The sequence below is a fragment of the Nerophis ophidion genome, linkage group LG01 (genome assembly GCF_033978795.1).
Source record: "Nerophis ophidion isolate RoL-2023_Sa linkage group LG01, RoL_Noph_v1.0, whole genome shotgun sequence".
Lineage (NCBI taxonomy): Eukaryota > Metazoa > Chordata > Actinopteri > Syngnathiformes > Syngnathidae > Nerophis > Nerophis ophidion.
In genome coordinates, this window is record NC_084611.1 from 31207823 (window position 1) to 31225315 (window position 17493).

At 40.8% G+C, this 17493-nt stretch overlaps 1 protein-coding gene across 1 annotated transcript in view; it reads left to right on the top strand.

Annotated features, from left to right (window-relative positions):
• LOC133568270 (cAMP-specific 3',5'-cyclic phosphodiesterase 4D) overlaps positions 1-17493 on the top strand; it is a 128795-nt gene that overhangs the window by 90628 nt on the left and 20674 nt on the right. The window lies entirely within an intron of this gene.

Here is a 17493-nt window from a genome sequence, read left to right on the forward strand (position 1 = left end):
TGTCTTTATGGACCATGCTTTGTGCACTGGTGCACAGTCATGTTGGAAGAGGAAGAGGCTCGCTCCAAACTGCTCCCACAAGGTTGGATAGCATGGAATTATCCAAAATGTGTTTTGGTAACAGCATTCAAAGTTCCTTTCACTAGAACTAAGGGGCCAAGCCCAACTCCTGAAAAACAATCCCACATCATAATTCCTCCTCCACCAAATTTCACACTCGGCACAATGCAGTCCAAAATGTACCGTTCTCCTGGCAACCTCCAAACCCAGACTCGTCCATCAGATTGCCAGATGGAAAAGCGTGATTCATCACTGCTCTAAAGTCCTTTTCAACACAGCATCCGACGCTTTGCATTGGACTTGGTGCTGCATGGCTTAGATGCTGTTGGTTCCATGAAGCTCTCTGCGTACTGTACGTGGGCTAATTGGAAGGTCACATGAAGTTTGGATCTCTGTAGCAAATGACTGTGCAGAAAGTCTTTGCACTATGTTGACCCCTCTCTGTGTCAGTTTATGTGGCCTGCCACTTGCTGGCTGAGTTGCTGTGGTTCCCAAACTCTTCCATTTCCTTATGATAAAGCCGACAGTTGACTTTGGAATATTGAGGAGCGAGGAAATTTCACGACTGGATTTGTTGCACAGGTGGCATCCTATGACAGTTCCACGCTGGAAATCACCAAGCTCCTGAGAACGGCCCATTTATTCCACAAATGTTTGTAGGAAAACAAAAAAAAAAAACACCCCACTTATCCCCTCACATCACTGCTTTTGCTGGTTGCATCCAAGTATTGCACTCCATTTTACTGACAAAGCAGCTTTTTCTAGAAATGACTCCATTAAAAAGAGCAGAGGTAATTGTTGTGCTTGAAGTGCAGTTAGTGTTGTGCTTATCACTAATTGACCAAGCCGACTGCTTATCTACCTGGGTGTTTATTCACGAGAGCAATTCACCACTTAGTTGAAACAATTAAACAGATTATCTGCCAGCTTTGTGCAGCGCCAAAACTCTAGGTCATGTTTGTTGTTTTGCTATCTGCTTCTAAAATACTCGTCACTCTGTGTGTACGTTCACCAGCCCAAGCCTTGTGCTCAGGTAGAGAGGCGAGCGATCCCAGTTATTTATTATTTAAAGCCCTTCTAAAGAAAACATCAGCGCAACCACTCGCCGCCATTCTAATTTCACAGCCTGTTAGGCGCATTTAAAGTGTGATTAATCTCGCAGGTGTTTGGCAGCGTGCTCAGCGAGAGCGTCGACGTGATGTATGAAGAGTGATGTGTGTGAACTCTGTCTCGGTAAGGTCGCTATGGAGATTTCACGCTGGGTTGAATCCGCCATTGTAACGCCCGGTGTCAAAGTTTATCTGCTTTCAATTCATGGCTGACATGGTTGATTTTCTTTCCGTTACACACACAAATGTATTTAAATATGCCTTTACAGTGGGGACAGTTCCCTTTTTTCCCTGTTCAGTACCCTGGACATTTTGCAGTAAAAGGACTAGCAAGCACCTTTCCCTCATACTGATCTAACATTTTTGTATTGTATCTCTTATCATGTTGCATATGTTTATATTCCAGTAGGGTGTTGCTGTTTTGTCACACACATATTTTATTTTAAATTTTTTTTTGTCCTCTCCAGCTTCTCAAGCAAATCATATAGTTGATGTAGATGCCCATATCGGCTGTTCAGATTTACAAACCCTGTTTCCATATGAGTTGGGAAATTGTGTTAGAAGTAAATATAAACGGAATACAATGATTTGCAAATAATTTTCAACCCATATTCAGTTGAATATGCTACAAAGACAACATATTTGATGTTCAAACTGATAAACTTTTTTTTTTTTGCAAATCATTAAATTTAGAATTTGATGCCAGCAACATGTGACAAAGAAGTTGGGAAAGGTGGCAATAAATACTGATAAAGTTGAGGAATGCTCATCAAACACTTATCTGGAACATCACTCAGGTGTGCAGGCTGATTGGGAACAGGTGGGTGCCATGATTGAGTATAAAACAGCTTCCCAAAAAATGCTCAGTCTTTCACAAGAAAGGATGAGGTGAGGTACACCCCTTTGTCCACAACTGCGTGAGCAAATAGTCAAACAGTTTAAGAACAACATTTCTGAAAGTGCAATTGCAAGACATTTAGGGATTTCAACATCTTCGGTCCATAATATCATCAAAAGGTTCAGAGAATCTGGAGAAATCACTCCACGTACGCGGCATGGCTGGAAACCAACATTGAATGACCGTCACCTTCGATGCCTCAGACGGCACTGTATCAAAAACCGACATCAATTTCTAAAGGATGTCACCACATGAACACTTCAGGAAACCACTGTCACTAAGTACAGTTCGTCGCTACATCTGTAAGTGCAAGTTAAAGCTCTACTATGCAAAACGAAAGCCATTTATCAACAACATCCAGAAACGCCGCCGGCTTCTCTGGGCCCAAGATCATCTCAGATGGACGGATGCAAAGTCAAAAAGTGTTCTGTGGTCTGACGAGTCCACATTTCAAATTGTTTTTGGAAATATTCGACATTGTGTCATCCGGACCAAAGAGGAAGCGAACCATCCAGACTGTTATCGACGCAAAGTTCAAAAGCCAGCATCTGTGATGGTATGGGGGTGCATTAGTGCCCAAGGCATGGGTAACTTACACATCTGTGAAGGCACCATTAATGCTGGAAGGTACATACCGGTTTTGGAACAACATATGCTGCCATATTAGCGCCGTCTTTTTCATGGACGCCCCTGCTTATTTCAACAAGACAATGCCAAGCCACAGCGTGGCTTTGTAAAAAAAGAGTGCTGGTACTTTCCTGGCCCACCTGCAGTCCAGACCTGTCTCCCATCGAAAATGTGTGGCGCATTATGAGGCAGTTTTTTTTTTTTTTTGCACCATGACTAGAGAAGGTTGTTTGCATTGGGTTATATGTGTAAATGCTGCGCCAAAATCCATTCAAAATATAATTAAAGGTCATACACTTGTCAGAGAAACAATATTAAAAAATGGTTTATACGTGTGTGACAACACACATATAGTCCGAAAAATACGGTACTTGTTCATCAAAGGCCTACTGAAATGAGATTTTCTTATTTAAACGGGGATAGCAGGTCCATTATATGTTTCATAATTGATCATTTTGCGATATTGCCATATTTTTGCTGAAAGGATTTAGTAGAGAACATCGACGATAAAGTTCGCAACTGGAGAAAGGCCCTGCTTCTACCGGAAGTCGCAGAAGATGACGTCACATGTGTAGGGCTCCTCATATATTCACATATATTTTAATGGGAGCCTCCAACAAAAACAGCTATTCAGCCTGAGAAAACGACAATTTCCCCATTAATTTGAGCGAGGATGAAAGATTCGTGTTTGAGGATATTGATAGCGACGGACTAAAAAAAAACAAAAAAACAATAAAAAAAAAAAAAAAATTGCGATTGCAATTGCGTTGCATTGAGACAGATTCATATGTTTTTAGAGATATTTACTAGGATAATTCTGGGAAATCCTTTATCTTTCTATTGTGTTGCTAGTGTTTTAGTGAGTTTAACAGTACCTGATAGTCGGAAGTGTACGTCCACGGCCGGGTGTTGACGCGCAGTGTCTCGGGGAAGTCGACGGCAGCTGTATGGGAGGCGCAAGCTCAGCTGATATCCAGTAAGTGGCGACTTTTTGACCACAATTTTCTCACCGATACCTGCTGCTTGAAAAGTGGTCGGGATCCATGTCCGCTGTGATCCATAGTAAAGTTTCAACTCCGTGAATTTTAAACAAGGAATCACCGTGTGTTTGTGTGGCTAAAGGCTACAGCTTCCCAAATCCATCGTTCTACTTTGACTTCTCCAATATTAATTGAACAAATTGCAAAAGATTCAGCAACACAGATCTCCAAAATACTGTGTAATTATGCGGTTAAAGCAGACGACATTTAGCTGTGTTTGTGTGCGGCGCTCATATTCATAGCAGCCCATGACGCCACGCGTACACGTCATCATTACGCGACGTTTTCAAGAAAAAAGTCCCGGGAAATTTTAAATTGCAATTTAGTAAACTAAAAAGGCCGTATTGGCATGTGTTGCAATGTTAATATTTCAACAGGGACGGCGTGGCGCAGTGGAAGAGTGGCCGTGCGCAACCCGAGGGTCCCTGGTTCAATCCCCACCTAGTACCAACCTAGTCACGTCCGTTGTGTCCTGAGCAAGACACTTGACCCTTGCTCCTGATGGGTGCTGATTAGCGCCTTGAATGGCAGCTCCCTCCATCAGTGTGTGAATGTGTGTGTGAATGGGTAAATGTGAAAGTAGTGTCAAAGCGCTTTGAGTACCTTGAAGGTAGAAAAGCGCTATACAAGTACAACCCATTTATCATTTATTTATCATTGATATATAAACTATCAGACTGCGTGGTGGGTGGTAGTGGGTTTCAGTAGGCCTTTAAAGGGGAACATTATCTATCACAATTTCAAAAGGGTTAAAACCAATAAAAATCAGATCCCAGTGGCTTGTTTAATTTTTTAAATTTTTTTTCAAAATTTTACCCGTCCCGGAATATCCCTAAAAAAAGCTTTAAAGTGCCTTATTTTCGCTATCTTCGAAGCCACTATCCATTTTCCTGTGACGTCATACAGTGCTGCCAATGTAAACAAACAATGGCGAATAGCACATCAAGATATAGCGACATTAGCTCGGATTCAGACTCAGATTTCAGCGGCTTAAGCGATTCAACAGATTATGCATGTATTGAAATGAATGGTTGGAGTATGGAGGCAGATAGCGAAAACGAAATTGAAGAAGAAACTGAAGCTATTGGGCGAATAGTTATTGACGCTATTCGGCCATAGCATGGCCGAATAGCTGCCTTATTAGCATCGCTGGTAAAATGTGCGGACCTAACGATCAGGACTTTTGCATCTTGTGACACTGGAGCAACTTAAATCCGTCGATTCGTAAGTGTTTGTTTCGCATTAAATGTGGGTATCTAGTTTCAAATGTACATACAGCTAGCCTAAATAGCATGTTTGCATCGATTAGCTGGCAGTCACGCCGCGACCAAATATGTCTGATTAGCACATAAGTCAACAATATCAACAAAACTCACCTTTGTGATTTCGTTGACTTTATCGTTGCAAATGCATCTGCAGGTTATCCATTCATCTCTGTGCCATGTTTGCCATCGCCGGTAAAATGTGCAGACACTCCGGCACATTCAATGGGGGTCTGGCGGCAGATTTCTTGCCACTTTCGCATCTTCGGGCCAGTGGTGCAACTTGAATCCCTCCCTGTTAGTGTTGTTACACCCTTCGACAACACACCGACAAGGCATGATGTCTCCAAGGTTCCATAAAATTGTTGAAAAAACGAAAAATAACAGAGCTGAGACCCGGTGTTTGTAATGTGTTTGAGAAAATTAAAATGGCGGCTTTATTACCTAGGTGACGTCACGTTCTGACGTCATCGCTCCAAGAGCGATAAACAGAAAGGCGTTCAATTCGCTAAAATTCACCCATTTAGAGTTGGGAAACCGTTTTAAAAAATATATGGTCTTTTTTCTGCAACATCAAGGTATATATTGACGCTCACATAGGTCTGGTGATAATGTTCCCCTTTAACTGTAAATATCTGGTTATTTTCTGTTTCTGGGAGTGGGAGTGGGGTTAACTTTTTAGAGGCGGTATAGTACCGAATATGATTAATTAGTTTCGCGGTACTGTACCAATACACCGTACAACCTTACTTCACACTAACCAGTTTTGGCAGATTTTAGCTGCTTAATATTTCTGAATGATTACAAAGCTTTGGGTGATTGTCATAGAAGTAAACAAGGTAGAAGTCAAATTTTCACTAATCCATACTCTTAGTATCCAATTATATCAAATATACATCCATTTATATTGATATAATGTACATGCACACACACATCAAGCATTTTAGGCAACAACAACAACAAAAAACAAAGTCTGTTAAAATCCTGGAGTTGACTCGCTCTACAAACCCACTGGTGACTTCGTTGGGCACCCCTCTAGACTTGAATATGATCCAATATACTCCTTGTATCAAAACGTCTGTCTTCCGACACTAATTGTATTAATAGCAACAGCAGCAGCACTAATTAACACTTAGTGCAACATGCAAGGAATTGTGCTCTTTTCTATTCCTATTTGTCCCTTTCCACCCAATACTTCCATATTTCTAATGCCAAATGATATTCGTAGCAATTCCTTGCCAGTCTCACGCGAACAAATGAAAATAAATGTAGTTGCCCAATGAGCCGCGGTAAATGAAAAAAAATAAATTCCGGATTATTGATGGACACCACAGACCTTTAAAAAACCATTTGAACAGTGTCACCAATCCTGCCGAGAAAATATGCTTCAAAAATGTGTGCTGTGTGTACTGTAGCAGATACGGTACATTTTATTACCCCGCAGGAGGCCGTGTACTATACAGCCAGGTGAAGTAGCAGATTGAGCGCTTTCAAAACACACACACACGCATTCACACAATTCCTGTCATTTCCAGGGTGACGCAGATAAACCTCCACATTTACCCAAGCAGCAGCATGTGCAGCAGAATTTAAGCAAATGAAACCAGAAGCCGACGGGAGACAAAGGAAGCTATCAATAAATTGTAGACAAAAGCCTTCCGGCAAGAGTGATTCTGGAGTAGTGACAGATAAATAGGAACGCTAAATCCATTTTTTTGGTAAACGTGTGATTGACCGCATTGCCTCCAATTGTAATCTCCCCTATTCATCTCCCCCCCGACGCCCCACCCTTTTTTTATACCCCTCCGCAATAACTTATTTCCCGATCACTTTTCCTCGCCTCGCTTGCCAGGCTTTGCTCAGAATTCATTTAAGATTCACTGTGTGATAGTCAATTGCGAAAGTCAGAGCAGAGAGATGGATGATGGCAATGCTGATGAAAAGTTGCAGAATACTGGGGAGACGTGGTTCGATCCCCAGCTTCTACCAACCTAGTCACGTCCGTTGTGTCCTTGAGCAAGACCATTGCTCCTGATGGTTTGTGGTTAGGGCCCTGCATGGCCTGCTCCCGCCATGAGTGTGTGGATGTGTGTGTGACTGGGTGGATGTAGCAATAGTAGTAGGGCTGGGCGATATATCGCGGGTTTGTCTCTGTGCGATATAGAAAATGACTATATCGTGATATTCTATTATGTCGGACTGGGGAAGGAGACGGCACGACAACAGTACAGTTGTGATCAAAATTATTCAACTCCCACACAGTTTTGGTGTTTTAGCAAGTTGGACATTTATTCCGTATTTTGTTTATAGTCATATCAAATAAAGATGTGTCAAATAGACGAATGCAACTTAAATTGTAACACTGTATTTTACAAAATACCAAAAAAGGACATTTTTCTTAATATCTCATTGACAAAATTATTCAACCCCCTAATTACATGCGTCTTTAGTACTTAGTAGAACACCCTTTGGCAGTAATTACATCCTTCAAACGTGATACATAACCGGACACAAGCTTTTTGCAACAATCTACAGGTATTTTAGCCCATTCCTCTTGGGCAAAGGCCTCCAGTTCATTCATATAGAATAGAATAGAATAGAATAGAATGAACTTTATTGTCATTATATTTGCATATAACGAGATTAAAGAGATCCTATTCTTGGGCTTGCGTGCTGCAAATGCCTTCTTCAAGTCCCACCACAGGTTTTCTTTAGGATTTAGGTCTGGCGACTGTGAAGGCCACTCCAGAGTCTTCCAGCCCTTCTTCTGCAACCACTCTGATGTTGATTTGGAGGTATGCTTGGGATCGTTGTCCTGTTGGAAGGTCCAATGTCTCCCAAGCCTCAGCTTCATCACTGACTTCATGACATTTGCAGCTAATATATCCTGGTAGGAAATAGAATTCATACCGGAGGCAGAGAAACAGCCCCAGAGCATGATTGACCCCCCACTATGCTTAACAGTAGGCAAGGTGTTCTTCTCTTTGTAAGCTTCATTTTTTTCTCCTCCAGACATAACGTTGATTCATAGGCCCAAAGAGTTTCAGTTTTGTCTCATCACTCCATAGAACAGTTTCCCAAAACCTTTAGGGTTTATCCAGATGATTTTTGACATACTGGAGTCAATTTTTTTTGTGCCTGGTAGTCAAAAGTGGGGTGTGCCTGGGAGTTCTGGCATGGAGGCCTTCATCTCGTAGTGCGCGCCTTATTGTCTGGGACGAAACCTGCGTTCTCCCCTCTGCAATGTCCTGTTGTAGTTCCTCAGCTGTTACTCGGGGGGTTTTCACCACTGTACGCTTCCAATACCGGACAGCAGTTGCACACAGCATCCTCTTTCTACCACGCCCAGGTAGTGTTTCCTCTGTGCCTTTAGCTTTAAACTTGCGAATTATGCTCCCAACTGTATCTCTTGGAAAGTGTAATGTCTTTGCTATTTTCTTATATCCATATCCTTTCTTATGAAGAGAAATTACCTCCTCTCTTGACTTCTTTGAGCACTCCCTGGACTTCACCATGTTGCAAATACACCATTGACCATCTACAAGAAGCTGAGCATCACAGTCTTTTTCAATCAGTTTAATTGTTGCTCATTATGGTTCTAATCACATCTACAGGAAAACACCTGATTGAAAAGACCTGTTCTTAAGAGTTATGATCTTCAAGGGGTTGAATAATTTTGTCAATGAGATATTAAGACAAATGACACTGTTTGGTATGTTACAAAACATAATGTAATTCAAGTTGCATTTGTCTGTTTAATGCATCTTTATTCGATATGACTATAAACAAAATACAGAATAAATGTCCAACTTGCTAAAACACCAAAATTGCGTGGGGGTTGAATAATTTTGAACATAACTGTATATTGAGCTCAACGGGTTTATTGAGTATTGGTTAGTACGTGGGGTGTGAATGCTACTATGTGTTTGTATGGAAGGCTATGTGTGGAAGTTAACCATATGAAAATACCGTAAGGTTTGTTGAGGTGCGTGTTGAATGTTCAGCGTCCAAATCTAAGGGGGAAGAAGCCAAGGTGGGGTACGAGGTCCGAGCGGGGGTCGAAGGCAGGAGAGAGGAGTCCGGAAGTCTAAAAACGGGGTCAAGGATCGGGGAGAGCAAACAAAGTCCAGGAGGGAAAAACAGCAGCGGAGGTACACAGCAAAAGCTGAGACACGGGCACGCGAGCAGAGCTACGTTCCGACAAAGAGAAGGCAGCGGTGAGGCTCTTTATGCTTTCGTCCGTCATCAAATCCAGGTGTGTTGATTGTTGATTGCTGCCGTCTGCAGCGGAGTGTGGGCGCCGTCTGCGTGGCGAGCGCGGGGGCGTGTCCGGTGCTTGCAGCGGAGCCCCGAACGCTCCCGCAGAAGAGGGAAGCACAGAGCGCGTGTGCACCGCAACATACTCGAGTATATGTTCTCACGCAGTTGCTTTTAGCTGCTGGCATTACACTACAGGCTCTTCCCAATCTTGTCCCTCCTTCTCACAGACAGCAAGCCCATCTTCTTACATACGTCACATACGTATATGCCTTCGCGGAGCAGAGAGGTAGCAGCGTTGGTAACGTTAGCTGTGATGCTAGCGGAGCAGTGCGAGTGGTAATACAAGAGAAAGAAGGTGCGAATCTGGTAACAAATGAAGGAAGAATTAATTCCCAAGAAAAACATTAAGGAGTCCATCGTCTGGCGGTGGTTTGGCTTCCAGCGGAAATATTTTGAACAGACAACCGTAATTTGTCAAGTGTGGGGCAAAAGCGTTGCTACAAAAAGTAGCATTACTGCTAATATGTAGCATCATTTGAAAAGTTACCTGCTAGAGAATGAAGAGTGCATACTCCGCATGTCACCATCTCCATTCGGTGCCACACGACCACACCACCAAAATGCAGAGGCAAACATTTCCAGTTCAACACCGTATGAAAAAATAGTCAACAACAAAAGGAGATAATGTCCGCAGTAACCTACCGCATAGTGTAGGACAAACACTATTTGATTTCCTATTATGCAGCTCATTTTTATTTGACAGTTATTTAAATATCTTGTGTGACACAAAAGTGCACTTTATTTGTTTTAAACTATTGTAGTGGCGTTCTGTACAAAAAGTGCACTTTAATTTAGTGTTTTTGATAAGTCATCTTAGTGACATCATGCACAAAAGTGCACTAATAGCTTGTTTTAAAATGTCTCTGACAATCTTGCACTTTCTGTTTTGGAAATGACATGAATGTTTCTGTTTAATAAATACAGTTTTGGTCAATTGATTATGTTGATTTCCTTCTCTGCATGAAAGTTTAAAATGAGCATATATTAATGCAGTATGAAGAAGAATATTTTAATGTAGACACATAGAATCATCATACTGCTGTGATTATATGCATCAAGTGTTCATTTAAGGCTAAGGCAAAATATCGAGATTTATATCGTGCATCGCGATATGGCCTAAAAATATTGTAATATTGAAAAAAAGGCCATATTGCCCAGCCCTACCTTGAAGGTAGAAAAGTGCTATACAAGTATAACCCATTTACAATTTACTGCGCCGGGTTATTTTGTGGCTCCAAGTGATGGTGACGAATTGGGAGATATTTATATATTTATATATTTCAACTCTCTTTAGGGGGGCCGCGGAGCGAGCTCAGGGCGGGGAACAGAAATGGGGTTATTAGGGATAGGCTTTGAAAAGCCTGGCAGTACTTGCAGCAGATGGCATGAGAAGAAAAAAGATGAATGTGCAACAATGCTGCTGTATTAATATCAGTTTCTTCTTTGGTTGTGAGTTTTATCGTTAAATCGGTGTCACAAAAACATTTTGACAACGGAGTTGCTAAAAAAGAAAGTAGATTTGGTGGTGTCTGAAAGGCATGGCTTCATGTTTGCTGACAGAACACTCTAATTTATATGAATTAATTCATAAATTATGCATGAAAGAAGCCGACGCTGAAAAACCATTAATAGCCTGCGTCACTATAAGGTCTGATTGGAAATGGAGAAAAAAATAGGTCAGATGTTTGCTTTTTACCTAATGGAATATCTATATATCCATTTCCATCTATCTATCGATCCATCCGTTTGTCCGTCTTTCCGTCCGTCTGTCTTTCCATCTGTCCATCCCATCCATCTATTCCATCCGTCCGTCCCATCCATCCATCTATCTATCTATCTATCTATCTATCTATCTATCTATCTATCTATCTATCTATCTATCTATCTATCTATCTATCTATCTATCTATCTATCTATCTATCTATCTATCTATCTATCTATCTATCTATCTATCTATCTATCCGTCCAGTGTTTATTTATCTATCCATCCACCTGTCCAATATCTATTCATGTACATCATCCATCCATCCGATACATATTCATACACATCATCCATCCATCCAATATCTATTCATATACATCCATGCAAAAATCAGTCCAATATAATATACATCCATCCATCATCCATCCAGCAGACATATATTCATACAAAGTTTGTATGTATCATTCACCCAATATATTTTTATATGGCCTATTTTCCAGACCATAGGGCGCAACGGATTATAAGGCGCACTGCAGATAAGCGGGTCTCGCCAGGTCTATTTTCATACAAAAGGCGCACCGGATTATAGGACACATTAAAGTGGTCATATTATTAACTATTTTTTTCTAAATGGAAAATACTTCCTTGTGGTCTACATAACATGTAATGATGGTTTTTTTGGTCAACATGTTGCATGGATTATGTGTCAGGTTTAAACACTGATGACATCTATTAAACTAGACAAGAAGCAAGGAATTAAATAGAGACAGAATTAAATTTGGCTCAACTTGAGGAGAAATGTCTGGGCTGTACTCTTGTACAGTCTCCAGCACGCTCTGGCAAAAGATTGTATGCCACCTCTTTTTTTTTGGACTTTCTCTGTTTAAATAACAACAGCTTTTTCTAAAGGAATGGGGGGTATGTCAACAGCCATTGTTTTTGATCACATTAACACAAAACAAAAAGATGCCTCGGGCTTGGACTGGTCCTGGATCGAGTTCTAGCAGGTCTTGGATCAAAATACATAACCCCTCCCGTATCCTCCCATCGTAAACATTGGCATTTTACAAGCCCTTGGCTTGTTACAAGAAAGACAGCCTCTTGTCTAGTCACTGGGAACTCAGAGAACGGAAAGTTTTTTGATAATTTACATACAATTTTTCTGACATTATGTTTTACAGATCATCTTCAAGCTGCTTTCTGACAGTCGCTTCAGGATGCACCGTTTTGTGGGAGGTCTTATTTACGTGGCTCACCTTCCTCATTATTGCAGATGTGTAGCGTGCAAGGACGGGAGCGGACGAAGTGTCAAAAGAGCTAACAAGTTTTAATGAAATTCAGATTTTACTTAAATCAGTAACGGAGCAGCATCTACTCACCCGTGGCTCACTATTGCAATAACGCCTTACAAACTGTCTGACCGGAACTCTCTAATAACTAAAGTTCCTTGGGTGAATAATGTTAACTCACTATACCGGTATGTTTTAGCGATTTCATGGCGAGTTTACTGACAGATATAAGTAAGAACTTTACAGTACTTAATATTAGAAATGGCAACGGGGGAGAAAGAATGTCCCATAACAAGAAGATAGAGAAAAAGAGGAAGCTTGCGGTGTCTTCACGGACTACAAAGGCGGATGCGTGCAAATTTTCAGGACCTATGTATATCCCAAATACAGATCAGCAGGTACTAGAAGGTAAGAAAAATGTATTTTGCATTATATTGCAAAACAAAACGCCAGATAATACGTCTTACCTTATACACACACCATGATAATAATCGTATGTTGAAGCACAGTACAATCCGTCGAGTGGTGCAGCTTCATAGCTTACTAAAGTCGTACTAACACATTTTAATAGATTTTTGAGCGTTGTGTGTAATGTTCTATATTTTCAATGGAACATATGACATTTTGGTGTTGTTTACTTAAGTCATATTGGAGTCAACACCAATTTTCCCTCCAATTTTTCATATGTGTGAGCAAACGCCAAAACTCCTTGAGCATTCAGTGGTGCACATGTGAGCGACGACATACGTGCACACTGTTATGCACTTATCTTTTTATTCGATTTTGTGCGCGGCCTAGATTTGCCCTGCGCAGAGCCGTGTGCAATTGCACAGGCGCGTACCTTAGAGGGAACGTTGGTCTACACGTATCTTTTATGTGTGACTGCCATCTATTGATCACACTTATCATTTCACCATGTCCCAAATAAAATAGCTTTAAAGTCAGTAAGCACAAACAAAATTATTCCGTACATTAGGCGCACCGGGTTATAAGGTGCATTGTCGAGTTTTGAGGAAATGAAAGGATTTTAAGTAAGACTTATAGTCCGAAACATATGGTATGTCCATCCATCCACTCATTAATATCGATTTATATTCATTTGTCCATCCATCTATCTATTGAGCCATCCATTCATCCATCTAATCCATCCATCGATTGATCCATCCATCCAAAACCTAAAAACCTCCGTCCAATTTTTTTTCTATCCATCTATCTATCCACTTATCCAATATCTATTCATATACATCCATGCATACATCAGTCCAATATAATATAAAGTACATCCATCCAACCAATATCTATTAATTAGGTCATTAGGAATATTATGGTTTTGTAAAAATTGCAGTATTTTTGGTTTAAAATGCAAGCAATAATGGCGTGATATGTGAAGATAATAAACGAGTAACTGGAGTACACCCTTCAATGTCATTTTTTTCTGACGCTATTTTTCGGGCTGGTCAGAGACGTAAACTACATCTCCCATGATCCTTTGCGCAGTGCAGGCAAGCAGAGCGGAACCTCTTGCGAAGTTTAAATGAGAAGTACGGACATATTTTGGTTTTTAACGTTGAACACAAAAAGGATTGAGGAGAAAACATGATGTTGAGTCTCTTCCAGACTGATATTACGGCGATGAAAGAAGGCTGTTTCAGTGCCATTTTTAATGTACTGCTGTAACAAGAGAGTTGGGCCGGAAATAATGCCAAGATTTTTTACCGAGTCACTTTGTACCATTGTTTTATTGTTAAAGTTTCAGGTGGTATCTGTAAGCATGTGCCGGTGACCGATAATCGACATCTCTGTTTTCTTCCCATCAATATGCAAAAAGCTGCCTGACATTCATTGCTAATTTAATTAAGACTGAGATTAAGCAGCAGCAACACAGATGAACCATCAGCATCTATGGTTAGTAACTAGGGATGCAACAGTATCAAAATCTCGCGGTACCGTATTATCACGGTTTTTAAGGCCACAGTATAATATTATTGTTGTATTTGTAAAAATCCATTCATCCATCTAAAATCATTCATATACGTCCATCCATCCTATATAATTTATATACATCCATCCAATATCCATCCATATATGGTACGTCCATCCAAAATATATTCATGTTCATGGTTCATCCATCCAATTTCTATTCACATATATCCATCCAATATCTAATAATCACATCCCTCCAATATCTATTCATATGCATCCATCCATCTGAAATAATTCATATACGTCCATCCATCCTAAATAATTTATATACATCCATCCATCCAATATCCATCCATATATGGTACGTCCATCCAACATATATTCATGTTCATCGTCCATCCATCCAATATCTATTCACATATATCCATCTAATAACTAATCACATCCATCCAATATCTATTTGTATGCATCCATCCATCTAAAATAATTCATATACGTCCATCCAGCCAATATCATTTACATATATCCATCCATCCAATATCCATCCATATACAGTACGTCCATCAAACATATATTCATGTTCATTGTCCATCCATTCAATATCTATATTAGGGGTCGGCAACCCAAAATGTTGAAAGAGCCATATTGGACCAAAAATACAAAAACAAATCTGTCTGGAGACGCAAAAAATTAAATGCCATATTACATACAGATAGTGTGTCATGAGATATAAATTAAATCAAGAGGACTTAAAAGAAAATAAATGAGCTCAAATATAGCTACAAACAAGGCATAATGATGCAATATGTACATACAGCTAGCCTAAATAGCATGTTGGCATCGATTAGCTTGCAGTCATGCAGGCACCAAATATGTCTGATAAGCACTCTACGCAAGTCAATAACATTAACAAAACTCACCTTTGTGCATTCACGCACAACGTTAAAAGTTTGGTGGACAAAATGAGACAGAAAAAGAAGTGGCATAAAACACGTCCGAGAAAGTCGGAGAAAGTTATACATGTAAAAAAACTACGGTGAGTTCAAGGACTGCCAAAATTAGTAGGACAAAGCGGCGCTCGCCAAATACTCGAATCAGTGAAGCATGTTTAATACAAACAGTGTGCTTTATAACTATTAGGGAGGTTTGTGTCATGTTTGTCCTGCACAAACCATATTAAAACAAAAAAAAATGTTTTCCCCTCTCATTTTCTCCCATTTTTTTTAATACATTTTTGAAAAACCTCCAGAGAGCCACTAGGGCGGCAGCGGGTTGTCGACCCCCGATTTATACACATATATCCATCCAATATCTAATCACATCCATCCAATATTTATTCATATGCATCCATCCATCTAAAATAATTCATATACGTCCATCTAGCCAATATCATCTATATACATCCATCCATCCAATATCCATCCATATACAGCACATCCATCCAACATATATTCATGTTCATCACCTATTTACCGCGGCCGAGTCATACCAAAGACTATAAAAATGGGACCCAATACGTCCCTGCTTGCCACTCAGCATCGAGGGTTTGAATTGGGGGTTAAATCACCAAAAAATGATTCCCGAGCGCGGCCACCGCTGCTGCTCACTGCTCCCCTCACCTACCTGGGGATGAATATGGGTATGGGTCTGTGGAGGTTGCCCTCCAGGGGGTTTTTCGGACCACCAATCAACACCATGAGAGCCCGGATCGGGGTTACAAGAGTTTTATTTTCTTCTCTCAACAGGTTGCTTTTCAGCAATTGTCTTTTCCTGTCTGTCTTCGTCACTCGCTCGCTCTCACTCCAGCTCCCCTCCAGCTCCAACCAATCTCTCACCTCCCGGCTGCTGCCTTTTAACAGAGCGACAGGTGATTAGAAAACCAGGCCCAGGTGGGCCTTGTACGCACCTGTCACTGATTTTGAAGCCGGTCCCGGCACACCCAGCTTCGCTGCAGGCCCGCAGGCCCCCCCCCCCCCCCCTCAACAGTGTCAAGGGCAGAGGGTAATTTCACCACACTTTGTGTGTGTGTGTGTGTGTGTGTGTGTGTGTGTGTGTGCGTGTGTGTGTGTGTGTGTGTGTGAGAGAGACTACCGTTGGAACTTTATCCATTAAATATCTATTCATATGCATCCATCCAGTATCATTTATATACCCCCATCCAATATCTATTCATGTGCACCATCCATCCATCCATCCATCCATCCATCCATCCATCCATCCATCCATCCATCTATTCATATCCATCTAATATTTTTCCATAAACATCCGATTATCTATCTGCCCATCCAATACCTATTCAAATGTTACTTAAATTCCAATTGTGTAACCTCATGGGTGCATATGTGTAATCGGTGTGTAAGAACACGTATTCTTCCTGTTTCAATCGGACTTCCCTCGGGTTGTCCAAAGTCGGAACACGAGCTTATTTGCATTGATTTGTTTTTCACTCTCAATGCCATCCCAAACCGCTAACAAATACCGAGAGAAACCACATTATTCTCCTAATTGTTTTTCCTGCGCGCCGGTGAGGGTATCACTCAAGGCTGCAGACTTGCAAAATGCTGCTACACCGTTTTCTTAAGAATTAGCTGTCTTCAAGGTGCACTGATTCTCAGGTTATTGAATAAATCAATCAGCCGATACATATCACAGTTTTTTCAGTCGCTCGGGTACATTTGGTACTACTTTTTCAATTTTTACATCATCTTGTCATTTGTGCACATCAAAAATGAAATTTCTCATTACATTTTGGTTTGGCACATCCATGCAGGTGGTCAGTACAATTCTCGGTTGTTTCATACATTTTCAATTGCTTCTGTCATGTTGATCAGAATGAATTATAATGGCTTCTATTAAATAGTCCACCCCCCCAACAAGCTGCCATATGTCAACATATGTTCTGCACATCTCTATACATTTTCATTAGACTTTTTTTTTTTTAAATCTGTACTGAATGGGTAAATTGCTTCCATGTGAATGTTCAATCCTCTAGCGAAAGAAAATAAAGGAAGCATGAGCTCAACCAATGATTAACCCGTTTTCTGAAATAGCTCCAAGGTGCAACATCACAGCAGATGCTTGCTGAGGCTAGATTAGATACTTCGGAATATTTTGTCCTCACTGCTTGACAAGAGAGCATATTCACTGTGGTGTGGATGGAAATGTGTGGCCCAACAAGACAGGAACTGTCAGAGTTAGTTTATGACAAACCCCAAGATGCAGAGATGGAGGCAGGCATTGGATAGGAAAACATGATTTAATAA